Source organism: Grus americana, chromosome 5 (assembly GCF_028858705.1).
Source record: "Grus americana isolate bGruAme1 chromosome 5, bGruAme1.mat, whole genome shotgun sequence".
NCBI classification, from domain to species: domain Eukaryota; kingdom Metazoa; phylum Chordata; class Aves; order Gruiformes; family Gruidae; genus Grus; species Grus americana.
The window spans coordinates 20,968,106-20,987,957 of NC_072856.1; the positions used below are offsets into that span (position 1 = coordinate 20,968,106).

Sequence of the window (19,852 nt, forward strand, 5' to 3'; positions counted from 1 at the left end):
CTCGGGCAGATGGTGTCCCGCAGGCCGCCAGCCGCAGGAACGGCTGGAGCCGAGCTCACACTCCCGCCAGGCGGGACTAGAAGGCCGACTCCAGCCGCCAACACGAGCCCGGCCCTCACACCACAAAGACAGTGCAAGCCCCAACCCAGCCTCCCCGGGACCGCTTCCACCCCTACGCCCTGGCCCAAGCCCCGCCCCCGCGGCATACGTCACTGCCGCGGCTGGTAGCGACCTCCCACCCTCTGCCCCTAGCGCCTCAGTGTTTCCGGGGTGAAAAGCGAGGCCTGCGCACCGGGGCGGGGGGTGGGGCGGGAGGGAAGGAGGTGTGGCCGGAGCGGTAGGGGCGGGGCAATAGGGACCGGGCCTATGAGATGAGAAGGGGGCGTGGCCGTGGCATGTGGCGGGGCGCTGGGCGGCGGGGCGCTGAGCGGCGGGGTTCCTTTGCTCCTCTCATTCTCTGTGGGGGCGGTGCCGGCGCTGGACGTGCGGCTGCCTCCGCCGGGTAAGCGCCTTTTCTGTCCGGCTACCCTGGAGCTGTGCCCTCCGCTGGGCTCTGCCATGTCGTGACTGCGGGGGTGGTAGCGGCTCCTTCTGGGCCTGGGGGAGCGGGGACGACGGAGATGCCGTGCCGGGTGAGCGGTGGTGCCGGGGGTCTCCAGGGCGGGGGACGCCGCGGAGCGGTTGTCGGTTTGAACCGCTGAGGACTGCGGGCAGGACGGGGACGTGTGGCCGCGGCCTGGGTGGGGAGCAGGGTCTCGGCAGCCGTTCCCATGAGCTGCCACGTAAGTTGCAAATACATTTACCGCAGAAGTTGCAAATAACTTTGCAAAGAAGCCCCTATAGCAGTCGTGGAAGCGATGGCTTTGCACTCACCCGTTGTTCTGCTGCAATGTGTGTGCGCTCGTAGATAGTCTTGATCTTGGGGAGGTTGGAGTGGAGTTTCATTGCGGGGAAGAGAGCTGATTGACTCAGCAAGTAATTCACTGCCTGAAATGTAACATTTTTAGGCCCTATGGGCCACTTCAAAAATGTGTTGTCAGTAGCAGATCACCCTTATGCATGGCATCACAGATACGTAAAAATATCTTGCGTTTGAATAAATGAGGTTGAGTGTGTATGATTGAGAATACCTTTGTAAATGGAATGCTGTTTTGTGTGGTATCATACTGAAATCTTTTTAATATTATCGTACCTTAAGTAAAGTTTTTCAGTAGGTCTAACTGTACCCTGGGCAATATTAGCAATGCGTCAGCTGGAATCCAGTAAATGGTAGGAAGAATAAATACTGTTCTTTGACTGAGCTTTCAAACACAGCATTCCTGTGGGGATATTCTATCGCAGATCTTACTCTGATGGATTCAGTGAATCCCTTAACTTTCCCCTCTGCTGTGTCCCAAGCTTTGTCTTCTAGGATGGGCAAAGAAAAATCATGTCTCAGGATCCTGTCAAGTAAGGTGCCTTGATGTCTTTACACGTTAGCTGACTGAATTCCTGCCAGGCTTGGTTGTGCAACAGCACTCTTGTATCCTGATAAAGTGAGTTAACTGACTGCTTACTGGAGGAACAAACTTGTAGAAGTACTAATCCTCCCTGCCTTGAGCTAAGTTGCAGCCTTACTGAGTGAGGTAAACTCGCTGATAGTGAGCATTTGGTGCTCTTTAGACCTCAGAGGGTTTGTGGCTAATCCATAGTTTTGAGAACTAGGCTGTAAGATGTGTGTTGATGCAAAAGTGCATGTATTTCTGCATTAATCTTATTTATCTACCATAATCATCCACTACTATGTATGTTAATGCAGTCCATTACATGGTAATGGATATTTCAGAAGGAATTTATCAATTTTATTAGCTTTCATATATGTAGTAGATTAACGCGCTTGCTGTCTATGTTTGCTGCTTGATTCTAGTTTATATATGTATAATGTATGTATACACATATGTATTGTTTTAGTACTTTTCTGAGAGAAATTCCAGACTGCATGGCTCTTAACATCTTGGTGCAGACATCTTTATTTTTTGTTTTAATTGCAAATTCCCTGCTGGATTTATAAACCCATCTGCCAGAAAACAGACTTTGCATCTGGTTATCTGCTATTGAAATTCTAATTGGCACATCCATGCAACCTGCAGCCTCTGCCTTCTAAGGGAATTCTCCTGGAACAGACTTTTCAAAGGTGATGGGACTAATTTGCAAGCGAAATGTCAAGCTTCAGTGATGAAAAACATCCATGCTGAAGGCCTGATAAGGTATTTAAAATATCTGGCTGCATACCCTGGATTACAGGGTTAGGTAATGTAGGTACTTTTAAAAGTAGTAGCTGACTTTCACTTGTATGTGACTGACTAAATTTTCAAGGGAAAATGTCATAAGGACATAAAGGAATGGAGATGTTTGTTTAAAACAGTGCATGCTGGAAATGTCCAAAACTTTGCTTGAAGAAACTGTGAAAAATTGATTTGTTTGAGTAGAGTTTCTTGCCTCTCTTTGTTTTTTTTCAAAAGGCATGGATAAAACTTTCTCCATGAAGCCTTTAGTATAAAGTTCTGTTGATGTCTCCCCATGCTCTGACACACAGTGTTAACTGAGCGTGTGTTCTGTGTATTGTCATCCATGCTTGAGCACGGTTTTGTAAACTGAAAGTGCCATAAAGCAGGTCCAGCAAGACTTTGTCAGCATGTTTGCGGTGAAAAATTACAGGGGACATGGATGTAGGGGGAATGAACTTGTTGCACACAAACAGGTGTATTGCAGTGGCTGCTTCATCCTGGCTGATGTGCATGTTCTGAGTGATGCTGGGCTTATAGCTTAGAGCAGTTGCACGGATGGCTGGGTGTCATGCACATGCATTTCCCCACAGCCCTTGTCCCTGTATGGGGATCTTCTACATTGCCTGCATGTGTGTGCTGAGCGGTCATGCTCAGATCCATCTACTCTGACCTGTTTCTGCTCTCATCGCTGGACCACACATATAAACATGTTCAGGCACTGCTAATGTCTGTTTTAGATTTATCCTTGCCCTTTCATTGTTGTTTTGTGTTTGATACAAACTTCTAATAGCAAGAGCAGTTATGCACTGAGAAAGCTGGAGGAAAAAGCAGGCAATTCACTGGCACTTGCGTGCAGATCCTCAGCTGCTGTGTATTGCTATGGCTTCCTTGCAGAGCAATGGCAATCCACACTACCTGGCCATTTACCCTTTGAAGTGTTTAAATTGGGATTGGATGCCTTTCTGAAGGAGGTGTTCATCCCTATGAACACAGAGCTGGTACGAAGTTAATTTGTGTGGTAGATGAGATACCCTTCCCACCTGCTGCTGCCCCCCCGCCCGGTCCCCAGCACAGTAATTGCTGGATGAAACTCCATGGCTTATGCTGCACCAGGAGCCAAAGTAGATGATCTTTGCGGCTTTTTTCCTCCTACCCTTAAAAGGACTGGGAGGACAATATCCCTACTACATGTGCTGTTGTTGGATGCCATCTGACACTGTGCGCTCTAGCTCAGCAAGGTTGCTTCCCTTCCCAGCTTCCAGCCTGTCCTGCAGGTGTAACCCTTCATCATACCCCACCTGTCAATGATACTGAACCTGTTTGGGTCTAGGAAGGATTCTCAAAGGTTTGTTGACTGGGAATCCAAGAAATCCTGTGAAGTAAACTGTGACTGAACCTTGAAGTTAAGGTTCCCTTTTTACACCTTGGACTTGGAAGAATCAGCAGGGCATGTGAGTTGACAGCTGGGGTGTAACGATGCTGCTGGTGCTGCAGAGAGTAGCGATGCTGAAAATGAGCACATGTAGCAGCTAGTTGTGCACTTTGGAAATGTTATTTGCAGCTCCTTCAGCTTTTGACTGCTGGCAATCCAAGGAGGTCACCATGCAGGTAAGGCACCCAGAGTGCCTGTGGTACAGCAATTCATCCACTTATCTCCACTGTGGTACAGGGACTTCCTTCTTGAAGGAATGTCTGCGTGGACATTGCCACATATTCCTGTGCACAACTTATCCAACAAAAGCAAGTGGCAAGAACTGCAGAAGTGTTTTTTAATGCTCAATGGAACCACACACTTACCTCGCTGGTGTGTAAAGCAGCACTTACCTGTTGTGCTGTCTGGCTTCCTTGTTGCTTTGGTTCTTTAGGTGTATTTATGGAAACCTGCATTTAGCTGATGGCTCTGCTGTGCCATTGTGATTATCACTGAAATAAGGTTTCCTCTGTTGGACACCACAGGACTGAAACGCCGTCCTCGATGGCTGCGTCGCTGTGATGGGAGAGCTACTCTTCAAATGCACTTTGCAGAACATGAGATCTCTGGAATTACAGTGTGTGAGCCTGGATTTTTCCATCATGTCCTTTCCTCCCAGTTCACATAATGACTTGTCAACCACTTAGCACATTGGGCACTTGTTTGTTTTTTTTCTTGTAGGACAAGGTGGTATGAAGAAAGAAACAGAGGGTAGAACACCAGGGATATGGGTACCTGTTTATTTGCAGCCAGCTGGACCATGCCCCAATGCATGTGGCAGGACCCACAGTCCATCTATACAACTTGCATCTGCTTGAGGAACCGGCCAGGTTCTCCATTTGAGCAGGAAATTATGTCTGCACGGTCAGCGTGGGTTACAGCTGCACAGCTGCATGCCCAGATATTATCTCTGTGTCCCAGATTATCTGTTGCCACAGCTCCTGGCACCTTTGCTGGGGGAGTCTCAGTTGAGCTGTGCCCCCTAAAGGACAACTAAATTGTGCTCTGCAGACGTGGCTATGGAGTGTCCAAGCCCCCATAGCTACCTCAGTTATTCTCTAAATACATAGGGAAGGGGAGGTTGTCTGTGTACAAGGGCCACTTTTTTAATTTATTCAGACATTCAACAAGTCCTCTTCACAACCATCACTGCTTCTGTTAATGATGACTGTCTTGCCTCTCACTGTCCAGGAGGGCATTGGGATTGCCTTCCCTGAACTCCAGTTGACTTCGTGCCAGGCCTGGAGAACTGCTTATGCAAGAGTTCAGCAAAATGCTTGAGTGCATACTTCAGATAGAGAAGGTGCATTAATTGGAGAGGAGACTACTTTGTGTGTTTGTGCTACCACTTCACTTCATGATTTGTCAGTGTACATCATCCCCTGAATCTTACTATTGACTGTTTTCAATTTGTATGTGATTTATGTTATAGGAATACTCCTCTTCCCCCCACTCCTTCAGAAAAGACAAACCCCACAGCAGGTATTTCTGGATGTTCCTGAGATGCTTTTAATGACACTCTTACTAAATATATGCTTTCACAGGAAAAGTAGGCTGTCATGTACCTCATGTACTAAGCTGGATTTCAAAAGACTCGATTTTCACTTCCAGCTCTGACCAGTTCCTCCTCTAGCTGTACACAAATGGCTCAGTCTTCTCATGCTTCTTTTTGCACTCTGTGAGATAAGGGAGGGTTGGTCTATCTTACCTATGCTCTGCTCTTTTGAACTGATGACCTGTTGTGCATGGACTGACCTGTGTTACAAAGATTGGGCTGCTGTATTTGTGTCAGCAAAGCTCCTTTACGTCATCATCCTTTTGATGAAACTTTACATCATCAGTGTGTCTTTTTGCTGGCAGTGGCATCTGGACTTAAATTCCTATATCTAATTAAAAAAGGAGAGCAAGGTGGAAAAGAAGCTCTCTAACTTTTTTGCCATAAGATAAACAGGAGATTGACTTATTAAGGAGGTTAAGGATGGGAGTTTCTGATGAGTGACAAATGCCCAGTGATAAATTGAAATTCTCCATGTCCAAGCAAAGAGCATTTACTCGCTAGATCTCTAGCCATATTAAATGGTTGCTAGTCTAACTGATAACTTAATAAACAATAAGCATTGCTATTAACATTTTTTTCTGCCTTTCTCAACTGGGGTGTTTTCCTGCTGAGGCCATTTTTCTTTTACGTTATTATTTCTTCCTGTTTCTAAAGCTCTTCATATCCTAGCTGATCTGGAAACGTTATGTTGTCACTAGGATTTCACAGCAACTTCTGTCAATCCTCATGTGGGTTTCTGACACTGTTTGACCTGATGAGGCTTAAAAAAGGAGCAATGTGCTTCCCTCCTTTAAAATAAAACATTCTATATCCAGGTTTCATTTTTTAAAAAAAAAAATTGTTTGGAAAAATCTCATTCATGAGCATGACAGAAAGTACTGGGACTGTAGGCATAACCAGCTGGTCTGAGTATGAAAACTTGAGACCAGCTTTGAAAAGAGCAAACGCGCTTCCTTCTCAAGCATTTTTTGTCATTAGTCCTTTTTGTTAATGAATCCTGATTATCTAGAGCTTTACAAAATGTGCAAAACCTATTTAATCTTTTGAGTTCCTCTTTATAGCAAGGCTTTTGTGGGATAGTCATGATATCTTGGTTTGTGATACAGATGATGTAGTGTCTTTTCAATATTTGCTTAGGCGGATGTAGAACTACTAGGCCTGGTATATCTCAGATGCTTTCCGTGCCTAGAAGTGACTTCGTTTGCAAGAGCAGCTGCTCCTGCATTGTCTCAAGGTGGTACTGCTCCTTTAGGAATAAGAAGTCCAAGTGCTATGGCTGAAGACCACCTTTCACCTGATAGTGAGGTAGAGCATATGCCTTGAAGGTGACAGTTCTCCTGACAGTGCATTGAGCTGTATTACATGGCCATTAGTGCAGTCCATATGAACTGTCCTCCATTTCTACATTTGTAGAGGCTTCTGTTCTTCGACTGGTGTTGTGACTTCTGTTCTGGGAGTCTCTCCTATCAGGAAAGGCTGAGAGAGCTGGGACTGCTCAGCCTGGAGAAGACAAGACAAGACTCAGGGGGATCTTATCAATGTATATAAATAACTGAAGGGAGAGTGCTCTTTTCAGTGGTGCCCAGAGACAGGACCAGAGGCAATGGGCACAAACTGAAACACTGGAGGTTCCCTCTGAACATCAGGAAACACTGATGAGAGTGACTGGGCCCTGGCACAGGTTGCCCAGGAATGTTGTGTAGTCTCCATCCTTGGAGATACTCAAAAGCCATCTAGACGTGGTCCTGGGTAACTGGCCAAAGGTGGTCCTGCTTGAGCAGGGGGATCGGACCAGATGACCTCCAGAGGTCATTTTGAACCTAAGCCATTCTGTGATTCTCTGAAAATTGTGGAGAGAGCCGCTTTAATGTCTAACTGGAAGTCATAACTCTAGCCTAGTTTTCTGGTGCAAAATAAACTTAGTTTGCGTGGTGCGTAGGTTCCCACATCTCTAGAAGAGCTTCTGGCCTTTGTCATCTGAACTGTATGTACACCACTGCTTCTGGGCCTTTATTAAAAATGATGCAGTGGGCATTTGGTCAATAAGAGCTGTAGGACTTGTTCATCGGTCAACTTATTGCGCTGTGTTAGTGGACCTTAAGTGCATGGGAATATCTGCATGAGGTAGAAGCAGAGGTCTGTCTAGTACAGTATTGTCTTCAACAGTGATCGGTAGTGTTGGATAGAGACATCCCCCTGACGCTTGGTATCGCGAGACCCTGTGGCAGTTCAGTTAAAACCCAATATCCTCCCACTATTCTCTTTCTCTTCAAATCTTTTGTGTATGTGTTGAATAGTAGAGGGCCCAGCACAGATCTCTGGAACTCCGCTGGTTGCCACCTGTGCTTGTGAAAACCTACAGCTTCTTTCTGCTCTTTGTTTCCTATTCTAATCAGTTATCAGTCCATGTAAAAGCCTTTCTTTGTAGCCAACAGCATCTTAGTTTGCATTAGAACCAAAAACCTTTATACAAATCCACAATAGCCTCAAAGATTTTAGATATGAAAGATAATTTCCTGCTGCAAAAGCTGTGTTGACTCTTCCTGAAGCAAGGCGATAATTGACACCAAGAACAGTTGTATCTTCATCTATGATGGTATTTTTTGAGGGATGGCCAACAGTTTATATTTGCCTTGTAGATATGGCAGGATTCATGTGTTCTGACTTCAGTGATCATCTTTGAGATGGCTGGAGTAGGCATGCACTGTGGCTGAAGTGCATCACTGATGGCATCTAGGGTATACCTGGTTCTAGTGGGCACATTTTGGGCAGTGAAGCCAGCAGGGGAATGCAATGTCATGAGCCTGACAGTGATTGACTTAATTTTATGTAGGTCAGAGGTTCCACTAGTTCTACTATACTTTCACATATAAACACATGCTTTGTGTGTTTAAAGAAGCATATCTGCCTTAGGCAGCAGTGACATGGAAACAGCTGATAACGTTCTTCAGGGACACTTGCTGCTTGAGTTTGAGAAGCACGTGGCCTGGATGGAGCTATAATGCAGATGGCTTTTGTTACCAGCTGACTTGAAAAGCAAAAGTGTGGAAGTTGTTTTTTTTTTCTATTTAGCAAACAGCTTTTGACTGGATCCAGCATATTCATAGATTCCAGTTTCTTGCTTTTCTGCCCATTGCTAAGGGAGCAAGGATTTCTAGGCTTTGAAAATCTTGTAATGTCTAGAAGCTGGGTATGTGCTGATGCAATGAAATCCATTCAGTGAAAAAACAGCTGTAACAGAAGTGGATTTCTGGTGCTGATGACCCATTCTCATAAGGAATATCTGAATGAAGGAGAGTTTTAGAATAAAATATATACAGAAAATGCTGGTGAGGTGAGGGGTTTTATATGTTTTGGTTGCTTTTGGTTTTCTGCAAGTCTTGGTAATATTAGCGAGCAGTTCTTTCTGGGTGGTATGTTCTCCACTTGATCTTTGACCTCTCTGAAAGTGGAAACAGATGTAATGCAAACTATGGAGTGGGCAAGCTGTCCCCTGGGAGTTGACCGAAAACTGCAAACCCTTCTGCTAAATGAGCTCTTACGTTATTGCATGTCTTGGGACAAATTTGTTTGCAGAACCATATTGAAATAGGTAAGATTACACCTGCAGAGGTTCCTTCTGGAGTTAAAATACATGCTCCAAAATTGTGATTCATTAGGTATATCCCACAGCATGCTCAAGCATTCACATTTACAGTTGCTTCTGAGTGAGATACAGTGAACGCCACCCAGTGAACATACAGCTGTAACGCTGGATTTCATATGGGAATTCATCTGCATAAAGGATGTCTGGATGAAGGAGAGAATTTGTAAATAAAATATGTATACAAATTTATTTCAGTATTTTGTCTTCTCTCCAGGAAAGTTATTGCCGGAGGGTAATGGAGGGAATGTGTGGGACCTTTAAAAAGCAAAGACTGAAATGGTGGGCATGCAATTTAAGTGGTTAGAGATTGTTTGATGTTGTAGAGGTTAATATGCAGGAATAGAGAGTTTTCTCTCTTGGCCTATCAGTGCTAGAGGATTTGCTAAGCAAGATTTGATGCATAATTCCTCTTTAGATGACTGTCATAAAAAAACCCAAAACAACAAACCCCAAACCGAAAAAACAACCCAGAAAAACCCCAACCCATGCTGTGAACATCTAATCCTCACTGCAGGGCACTTTTTCTGCTCCATTATCATCTTGGGCAGATTTACCTCATGATACAACTTCAGGCAATTGAAGTGAAAGTGCCCTCCTGTAAAATGGCTCAGGTGCCCAAGAAGCTGAGTGCTAAGACAGAAGCTGGATTTTGTTGGGAAGCTGATGGAGGCAGAAGCACTGCATTTAGGGCAGAGGAAGCCTTTAATTTTTCCACACTTGCAAATGAAACTCATGAAGATCCTTCCACTGAATGCTAAAAGTACTTCACTGTTCAGTTACAGCCAGGGTCTCAGGAAAATCATTGAGTTTAAAGTGTAAGCTGTTACAATAGCTTTGTTAAACCTTCCTGTGGGTGCTTGCATTGTTTGGGATACAACTGGTAGAGGACGTGGTGTCTCTGGCATCATTGCTCTGAACTGGGTCTCTGGACCTGGAGCAGAGCCTCTTCTGATGGAGAACCCTAAATATTATTTGCACTCTGCCTTCTAAAGTTCTCATCATTACTGACATTAGGATAATTATGTACTTCCTGTAAATGCACCTTTTTTTTACTACCATGGCAGGTTTTGTAAGACTTAATCCTTGCTAGACTGAGATTTGCTCTGCTGGCTGTTGCCTTATATAGATTTCTGTGTGAAAAGACAAAGCACCTCTTTTTAAAGAGGTGCTTCAGAGTTTGGAAAAAAAACAAACCCAAACCAACCTAACACCCAACAAAACAAACAAAACCCCCCAAACTTTAGAATTACAGCTAGAAGAGCTGAGGATTGTTGTCCAGCATCCAGTGGAAATGTTGTTTTCTTGTTTATTTATGTTTGAAAGTTGGTGGCTTCATACTGCTGAAGCCTGATGCCCACTGGTTGTTAATGAAGAAGGTGAAAACCTAGCATCAGTTGCAATCTTACTTCATATTGCCTTGCCAGAGCACCTTGTGCCCAACCATGCTTTAAGGCTAGGGGAGCTAACTCTTTCAGCCTCTTTAATTTTTGGCCTTTTGGTAGTGAGCATTGGCATTAGATTTACCAGAAACAACTTGGGAAGTTGCTTTTCCAGCTTCTTACTGAGATGGCCACAGCCTTCCACAAAGGACCCTTCTCCCTCAAGTCCTGGGAAGCTGCTGGTTCTCCACTAAACTGACCCATAATAGACAGGGAACCTGAAGAGGAGACTGCTGGTCCTCTGATCCACGCAGTCACTTAAAAGATAGCTCTGGAGTTCTCCTTTGGAAACTTTCAGTTTTCTAGATGATTTTAAGAAGCAAATATACTTCCTAATACTTGACAGTTATCATGCCAGAGCACGTGTTATGTCACTCTGAGGTTCCTATCCTTCTGTACACTTGGCTGCTGCTTATGAGGCAGTTCTCGGTTTACTACAAATTGCAGCTTTCAAGGAAAGTAGAATTGGTGCCAGTTCACCTTGTGTACTGATGCAGTTTACTGGTGTGATTTGCCACTGCTTCGTGAGTAGTTGAACAGTCTCTAACAGGAGCAAGAGCAGCTGAGAGGGCAGGGGTGGGTTTAGGGGTGAGAGGCCCCTACAACCAGGCGATGGGACTCTCCAGCCTGCAAGTTGGACTTATTTGTCTGATATCTAGTTCTGAGGATTCTAAACTTGCTTTGAAGGCTGAGGCTGAAGAAGTGTTGTATATCAGTGCTGGCCACCTGGGTCCTCGCTCTTCGGCATTTATAACCTTTTCTCATTCCAGGCTTGCAGAGACTATAGCAGCAAACTGGATTTGGAGCAAAAGGTGGGGTTTGGTTGGCAGAATATGCATGTTAATTCAAGTGTGAATTATTTAATTCTTGGCTTATCTATTGTTTTGGCTTACCTGTTTTGTGTCTGATTTCATTCAGTCACAGCCTGTTTCCACCTGTTGATTCCTGACCAGTAATGGTGTTCTGCTGCAATCTGATGATATCAGACAAGTTTGTATTGGATTATGTTGGAGCCAAAGTCTTCAAAACACCATTCAGTGTATTGAAGCAAGCAGTAAGAGTTACTACTTGTAGTGTGACTTTCACATGTTTGTCCTTATCCTTGTTTTTTTGTTCATGTTTGGACAACCTCCCCCAGGTGGGTCTATTTTGACCTAGATAATTAGTGTATGCTGAGTTCATCTTTGGACCAGGGTGGGCTGAACTTGTTGGTATTTTGTCTTTTCTAGTTCATTGTTCCTCTCATTACAGAGTCAGAGCATCTTTGGCATAAAATCAGTAGCCAGAAGTTTCTAACAGGTTCAGTCTGTGCTACTGCTTTTAGGTCACAACTTCTGGAGGAGTAAGAATAACCTCTTGCTTTTGTTTCGAGTCCAGGTGTTAGAAGTTGAGAGAGGTTTCAACTTTGTTTTTTCCATATTCTGTTGCTATACTGCTGAGCAAAATTGAAGACTGATATAAGCATGCAGGCATCCAAGAATGCTTCAGAAAATATCTATATTTGGACCCCATCTGTCCAGTAAAATACAGAGCACGTGAGCGATTATGGGAAAACATGCAGTTTGAAATGTCTTTGGTACGAGTTAAACGGATGCTTTGTGATAGCTGTTATCTCTCTGTGACCTGCTCTGCTGACTGTCTGTAGATGCCCATGGTATTCAGGTAACCCTATGGAATAGTTTTGGAGTCCCTGTTAGCAGTGTCAGCAACAGACAAATAGATAGGCAGACCTTCCATGTCAAGCTCAGCAAGGTTCAGAAGAACCTGTTACTGCCTGTGTAGTCCCTCTTCCATGAATACAGAGAGCTTTGTACAAAGACATTTGTACTGGAAAAGCTTTGAGGAGCTCAAACCAAGCTTATTTTACTTTGACATATTAATCACTTAGCATCAGGACTCAAAACTTAAATTAGTTCCTCTGAAACTGGAAAAAAAACGGAACCTAGAACAAGGTAGGAGAGCACAGCTGCTTCCCAGTTCCTGTGTAGGAGACAAGAGACCCAAGAACTGGGCTGAAGCACTTCTACAGATGCTGCCTTGCCAACCATGGACATCTGTGAGAGTAAGGAGAGGGAAGGATGTTGTTCCTCTAGGTTCTCATGAGCCATAGGTTTGAAGTCAGGCTGGTGCATGACTTGAAGACTTATTGGCTGTGAAGAACCTACCACAGGGAAGGCCAGCAAGGATGAGGAGAGCTGCTACTGCATTTGATTCTCTCTTTGTTTGGAAAAAATAGACTTGTCTAAGCTTCACCATCCTGCCCTGTGATTTCCACATCTTTCAAGCTGTCAAAATCACAAAGCAGGGAAGCATGTGTCAGCAACCTTCATTTGGTATTGCTATAAATGTCTTCCTGGCTTGGAGAGTTTGGGAAGAATCTTTTGATTTGTGCTAACATATATATGGTGAAAAGCTCCTCAGTATCATACTGTTTTGTGGTAAGCTGGAATATCTTTTTGCTGCATCTCATCTGCAGACCTTCCATATAAAGTGACCTTTGTTTTTTAACTAGAATTGTTAGCTTAAAAAGAAGAGATGTCCTATAATATAGGAGCATTCAGGTTGTTTTGCTCTTGAGGATAACTGGAGGTGGAGGCACATATTTTCTTAATTTTTTTTATTCTCCATATTTCAGGATGTGCATAAGGATCTTACTTCCTTGCAGAAATGAGAAATAGCCAAAATGCTTTCCTTCTTTCCAATTCTTTTAGCACTGAGCAGAAGTTCCTTTTCAGTCATTGCACTGTGACCATGTTTTAGCTGTTTCCAGGCTGTCTGAACTTTCTTCTCAGTTTGAGCTCTCCACAGTATTGCCTGATGTTTTTGTAACATAGGGTGCCATCACTGCTGTGTGTAACTCTGCTTATAACCACTCATAGGCTTAAATTCCTGAGCAAACTTGCAGAACCTTGTGTTCTAGATGGAGACATGTCCTCTACTTCTACATGCCTAAAATTGGTATTACAGCTACGTGAACCTATAGAGGAACATAATGATTTCTCAAAAAATATCTGGAGTGAAAGATAGCATTGAAACTATCAACTTCAGTGAAATTTAACTTGACCTGTATTGCCTGGAAATTGCTGACTGTGGTAAAATTCTGCATGGCAGGAGGTGGGTGGGTGACCAGACTTTAACACACTGGCAATTTTATTTGCTCCAAAGGTAACACTTGGTTAATTGTACCTTCAGGCTGAAGTTGCTGCTTTTCAAAGTCGCTGCTAGCTCCAGACTTGGCAATTTTGAATTTAATAGCACTTCAGACACAATTTATTCCTATGTGTGTATACTATGCTGATTCTAGCTTCTAATGCCATCTCTCAACAAGCCTGAAGCATCCATGCTGTAGAGTACCTGCTTCTGCAGGCACTTAGAGAAACCAAAATCATGAGCTTGCCTTTCACCCTTCCTGATCTCCTTTGCTCTGTATTAGCTTGATGGCTGCAGAGTTCATGTGGCAGCCCACTGGGATGGTTCCTTTGAGGGTCTTGTTGAAAGCTGTTTAATTTGAAACACATGGTATGAAATGCCCTGCATATGATCTGTTCCCATGAGACAATAACATGGCTGAAAACTTGCTAACCGCTTCAGGTGCGGATCAAACCAGAGAAGGTTGCAGTTGAGCCATAGTGCACATTTTTATTGCTTGGAGGTATTTTTGTTGACAGATTTATTGTCCAGTCACAGCTTTATGCAGTTAGCCTTAGGCAGTTCATTTTTCTTTGTATTAAAACTGGATTGTTTCAGATATTCCAAAACAAGTCACATTTTCATAAATGAAATAGCTGTCTGGCCATTTTTCACAGGAAGAGTGTCCTGCTGAGTAGTACTTCTCACCATCTGAACTGCAGAATGTGGCCCTAATGGGGTGAAAAAGGATGATGGATGGGTAATGCTGGTTTTGGGGTTTTAGGCTTTAACATTTATTTTCTCAGACGCAAAGTGTGATGGCCATGAAGCTTCAGTGGTGCCAGCATGAGCTGTCCTCGTTAGTGGGGTAACAAATGCATAAGCTGTCTGCCTTGGGCCTTGAGAGAGGAATATGAGTGGGGAACTGAGGCACAAAAAGATGGATATGGGTAAAGCTGGTAATATTCAAAACAAAACTAACAAAAAAACCCCCCACCCCACTCACAAAATCCACTGCAGCTAAATGTGCCAAAGATTGTGAATCCATAGCTCTGCATCACTTCCACAGGAAGCTGGAAGGAGCCTGAGCTCGGCTTGTGTCACTGTCAGACATGGGCTCTAACCACTAAAACCTCCTTCCTCTCTGGGTTCGTGGTTGGGAAAGGAAGATTGAGCAAGTTGCTGAAAATCTTGAACTTGAAGGATACAGCACTTTATATTGCGTGAATGAGGTCTGCTGTTCAGACCCTGCAATTAATCCACCTCTTGCATGGAAATGGCTTTCCATTCTTTTTACGGGAGCATGGTGGTGTTGACCTTGCAGAGATGCTGTGAGCTTTGCACGGCCTTGACCCTGTGTAGCATAAAGTGCCTTTGTCAGCATGGAGCCTGAAGTGCTTTATACTTGTGTAAGTTTCATGTGTCTGCCAAGTCCAAGTGTGATCCCAGAGTTTCTCAGCAAAACTTGGCATTCCGCTTCTTTGAAAGAGACTTTAAGGTGTTTATTCTATTGATGCAGAGCATCTTGAAATTCCTGATCTATTATGTTTGGCCATTTACAAGCAGAAGAATGGATTTTCTTGCAGAGAGTAATATGTGGCAGCTGGAGAAATACTTTAGCAGCTGCAAACTTCTCTTAAAGCACCATTTCTACAGTAGTCTTCCACTACAAACTGAAGGAGGTGGTTCATGTTTAGGGGAGGAAAAGATCTATAACTTTATGGCTGCCTAAATGAAATGTTTTTGCTTATTGTGCTGTTGTTCTTAAGAGTCCGGTGTGATGCATTCTTTGTGGGCTTTTTGGCTTTGTAGGATTTTTAAAATATTGTTTTTGTGGACATATACGAGGAAAAGCATCAGAAAAGGCAGCAGCAGACCAAACCAATGTCCATGCAATACCCTATTCTGCTTGCTGCAGTAAGGAGCGTGCCTGCTAATGTGGAGGGATATACCAGCTCTTCCATAATATATGGCCAGCTGTGCAGTGTTACGCTCTGAAGAAGTTGTGTGGTAGGAGAAGGAATATAAGTGATGTTCTTCTGGACCGAGCTGGCAATGTTTCTTCTCTGAATTGCATTTTGGAGCTTGTGTAACTTGTGTCCTACTGTTGCAGGAGATCAGCCCTGAATGTTCTGTTGGCCTCATGTCAGCTCCAGATATTTATCAGATCCAGCTTGTTGGTCATTATCCTAGCCTGGCTGATGTATCTATGGGATAAAAGTGATTTCTAGGCGCTTTTTTCTTCAAAACTCCCTCTGAAAGTATGGAACTATGCATGTCCCACCTCAGTCATCCTCCCAGAGGAGCATTTTGTTAATGCTGAAAATGGTGAGGGCATGGAGAGCCTGTATTGGGGCAGCAAATGGACCTTTGACCATTGTAGCCTGCGTTTTCCAAGGAAGTGGGAATGCTTCACAGCATGCAGGCACCTTGGGAAGTCAAAGGAACTGTGTCCAGACCGGGGACGTAGTAATGCATTTCCTCCCCTGTAATCTCTAAAGCTTTTCTGCTTCACAACCTCTGTTCGGTTCATCCTTCATTGTTGATAGCATGTGACATTATGTAGAAGCAGCTTTGTAACTTGTCATTAACTTTCTTCAGGAGCCAAAGGAACTTAATGGCTCTAAATCCATTGTTCAGAGAATGATGTAACTCCATCTGGTCCTGCTCAGCTGACAGTGGGTCAGCCTCATGTGCCTTGGTGCCGCCTCTTCTGTCTCCAGACTTATTCATGTGTACAACTTCAGCCTTGGAGATAAGATTGGGAAGCCAAATGCTTCTCAAGATTGCAGCACAGATTCCCTGCCTCCTGTTTCTAGCCTCAATTCACAAAATGAGATATGCTTCTGTTCCCTTAGCAAAATCTGGTTTAATTCTGGTTTTCTATATAGTGAAATATAGTGGTTGTTTTGAGAGCTGGCAACACACGAAGTGATTAGCAGCAACTGCAAGTTGAAACCAGGCCTTATGTCTTCTCAATTTGCAGACAATGACACTACTCTCCCATCAAAAGGTATTCCACCCTTCTTTTCCCTGCTTTGTTCTTACATTGAGGATAGAATACTACTTTGCAGCTCTTTGACCTTATTTCATGCCTAGTCCATGCACGCTTCTAAGTATGAATTTTGGGGCAGTGTCTGCTGGCTCTTTCACAGCTCAAAGGAGCTTGTGTTGTCCTAAGTGATTTGCTGTGCTTGCTTTGTACCTGTGATCTCTAACATGCACACTCCCTCCTTCCATGTTTTTTTGTCTAGTTCCAAATCTCTCCTTTCACCTTGTTACAGTCACTTGCATGCACCTTGCAGCTGCTTAACTAGGAGCAACTGAGGCTGGCTGGGAGGGCACAGAGGCAAGGGGTTTATATTCCAAAGGCTTCACTCTGCTTTTGCAACATCACCCCAATCAATGTTGTTTGAAATAATACTTTGAATCTTCCCCTCCCCCCCCCCACAAATTCCTTGGCCCAAGCACAGGGAGATCAGCAAGAAGGAACACTTCTGAAAGCCAGCAGGCAGTGCCCTTTGGATGTGTGTGTACGTTGCAAAGTTATCAGTCATTCAGTTGTTGACTCAAAGTTATTCTGGTTTTCCAGTGTGCCTGTTCCCTGCTGAGTTATAGCCACAGATGGTAAAAGTAAACTTTGCACTTTTCAGAGTGTAGTCTTTTCCCAGATTTTATTTGTTGCTGTCTTTTGTGGCTGGGTTTGACTTTTAATTTCCTTGAGAATGCTCTACAGATGGCGAAGGTAGTGCTCAAAGAGTGAAATTTGCCCTGACTTACCAAAATTATTTCTGATGGGAACAGTAGCATTCATATCTTCCTTCATGTTGTCTCTGATAGCCAGAGGATGGTTTCTTTTGGGGAGCAACATGATCTGGAGAAGAAGCTTTAGCTGATATTTTTCTTGGATGTAGGTGTGTGGGGTGGATGCTCAGTGGGGTCTCCGAGTGCAAATGGAGCCATGTGGGACTGGCTAGAAGTGTGATGGGAAGGCGAAAATAAAGCTTATTTCTTGTAATTACAAAAGGCAGTTAAGTCGGGAAAAGTGATCTGCAAGTAATTGTGACTCTTGTTCTGGATGTATGGGATTGTGCTAAGGTGGAAGAGGCCAAAAAGAAAAAAAAAAAATCAACCCCTAGCTGGAGGTTCTGGTATTTAATACAGCATCCCAAGCATCATCTGGACTGCATTAAGGTACAACTGCATCTGGTTATCCCCTTGCTGGGCTTGGAAATGAGTTGTTTGCTTGTCTGCTCACTCTGCAATTTGTAAGGGGATTTTTATAATTGCCTAAAGAACATTTAAAATTATTTTAAGCTTTTAAGTTTGTATTGAGCACTTTGGAGGAAGGATTATCAGTTGGCCTATGAGGAGACTGTGTTTAGTGAGAGGGAAAGGGGAGACAAACTTCTTGTGTCTGGGCTTGGTGTGTCCCCCCTAAGTGGTGCTGGCCTAATGCAGAAAGGCTGCCAGGTGCTGCTGTGGAACAGGTGAGAGGCATTTACTGGGATTTTGCTTTCCTCTGCAGCTGTGGCAGTCAAGTGGAACCAAACTCAGCTGTGATGGGGAGGACTTCTGGTGGGTTACTGTGGTTGGGGATACAAAGTACCTCTGTGTGTGGGGGGGCCTAGGGCTGTGTTAATGCAACAGCTTCTAGGCAGTGAGTGTGATCAACATTTGATCTTACGAATATATGTAGTTCTTGGGTCAGTTGAGATTAATTACAATTATTTTATTTGCCCTAAAAGACAGAGTTTTTAACTATAGTAATAATTATAGTGTTTATGCATAGAGATAATGCTGCTATATCTGCATTTCCAAAATGCAATGGAAGATGTTCATTCTTTGAGGGTTGGTTAGTGTAACTACAAAGGTATTAGTAAAGGTAGGAAAAACCCCACTATAATAAGAGACTGCTCTGTGTTTGTATTCATTGCTGTTATTCTTTACTATTTTCTTTAAAACAGTAAATGCATACATTATTGCACCACCAATTCATTCTCAGGGTCATTGCTTAGGCTTTAAATATTGCTTCTTCTCCCTTGAGAAACCTAAGCCAAACTCTCTTTAAAATGTAAAATTTATCCTCAATGAAGTATTTTTCTTTTTTCTTTTTTTTTCTTGTGAGTCAGATACTGCTTGTTGAATCTCTGCCTGTGACCTGTGAACTTATTTCTGCATAACATTATGGGAGTGCAGGTTGACAAATGATGCTCTGAGTGTCTTGGTGGGGTACCTATAGTGTCTGTGAGGGAACCCAAATCACTCTTTTTAAGTTAAAGGCTTTGGAGTTTAAAGTAAACTTCTGCTGTCTGTCAGCAATAAGAATCTGTCTGCTCTAGGAAAGTTTCTTGTGGGCAGAGTATTTCATATCTTCCCTTCTTTTCCCCCTTGCTCCTGGTCTTGTCAACTGGAGTTTTCAATGGGTAAGCTACAGCATATGCTGAGAGTGACAGCAAGAGTGTGCTAAAGGCTAAGGAAAACTTGTGGAAGTGCCTTGTAATTCAGAACAGTGGGAAAAGTATTGAAGTTATCTTGGCTGAATAACACACATTCACATTACCAATTCCCTGCTGGAAACATGGGGCTGCTTTCCTGGGCAGCTGATGCCTGTGTACTGTGTTGTGGGGGCTGTGGTTGTGTATCACACAGGTCATCTCTTTTCTGCGCTGATTCTTTCAACTCCTGCTGAGGTGCACTTCGAAGCGCAAGTGATGGGAAGGAATGAGCAAAGTCAGTCTGTGCTGTGCATGCGCAGTGCAAAGTGGGAGAGAGACAGCAGCGAAAGCTGGTGCTGGCTGGACACCAGGTGCAGTCTCTGGTATGCAGGACTAGATGGGGCTGGTGAGCTGCCGTTCCCTGCCAAGACTTGTGTTGTCAGGTCAGACTTAGAGATATTTTCAGCTGCCAGGTAGGATGACCCAGGCGTGAACTTTTGGCTTCAATGAGAAACCTGCTCACACAAAACAAGCGTGATGCTATGCACACTTACTCCAGGGAGAAGGATGCAGTGGAGTGTGTGAGCTAGGGTCAGTGGGGCAAGTACCCTACAGTCTGGTCCTTTTGGGCTCCCATGCTTTCTGGGGAAGCAGAAGATGTAGAAATGCTCTATTTTCAACAGGCAAAATAACTTTTTACTACAATAAATAAAAGGGCAGGAGGGAGGCTTTGAGTTTCTTAGGGAACCAATGGGGTGACTAGGGACACTGAATTTGAGCACTACATTTCAGTATCAAGTTTTGTCCCCATCTTTAACTCTTTGATAGTCCAATGTGGACCTCTGTGTTGTGTGTCCTCTGCAAAGCTTGGGGTTTCACCCTTTTTCAGGCAGGGTGATTTCTG

At 43.9% G+C, this 19,852-nt stretch overlaps 1 protein-coding gene across 4 annotated transcripts in view; it reads left to right on the plus strand.

Moving 5' to 3' along the window:
• Positions 1–390: 390 nt before the first annotated feature.
• The window catches only part of LRP5 (LDL receptor related protein 5), a 254,917-nt gene continuing 235,455 nt past the window's right edge, over positions 391–19,852 (plus strand). For 2 of the 4 annotated variants that reach the window (XM_054826766.1, XM_054826769.1), the window contains exon 1: positions 391–502. The gene's annotated coding sequence lies outside the window, so the exon portion shown is untranslated. Of the gene's footprint in view, positions 503–528; positions 633–19,852 lie in introns of those variants that run through there. The other 2 variants (XM_054826770.1, XM_054826767.1) reach the window with 2 other exon arrangements.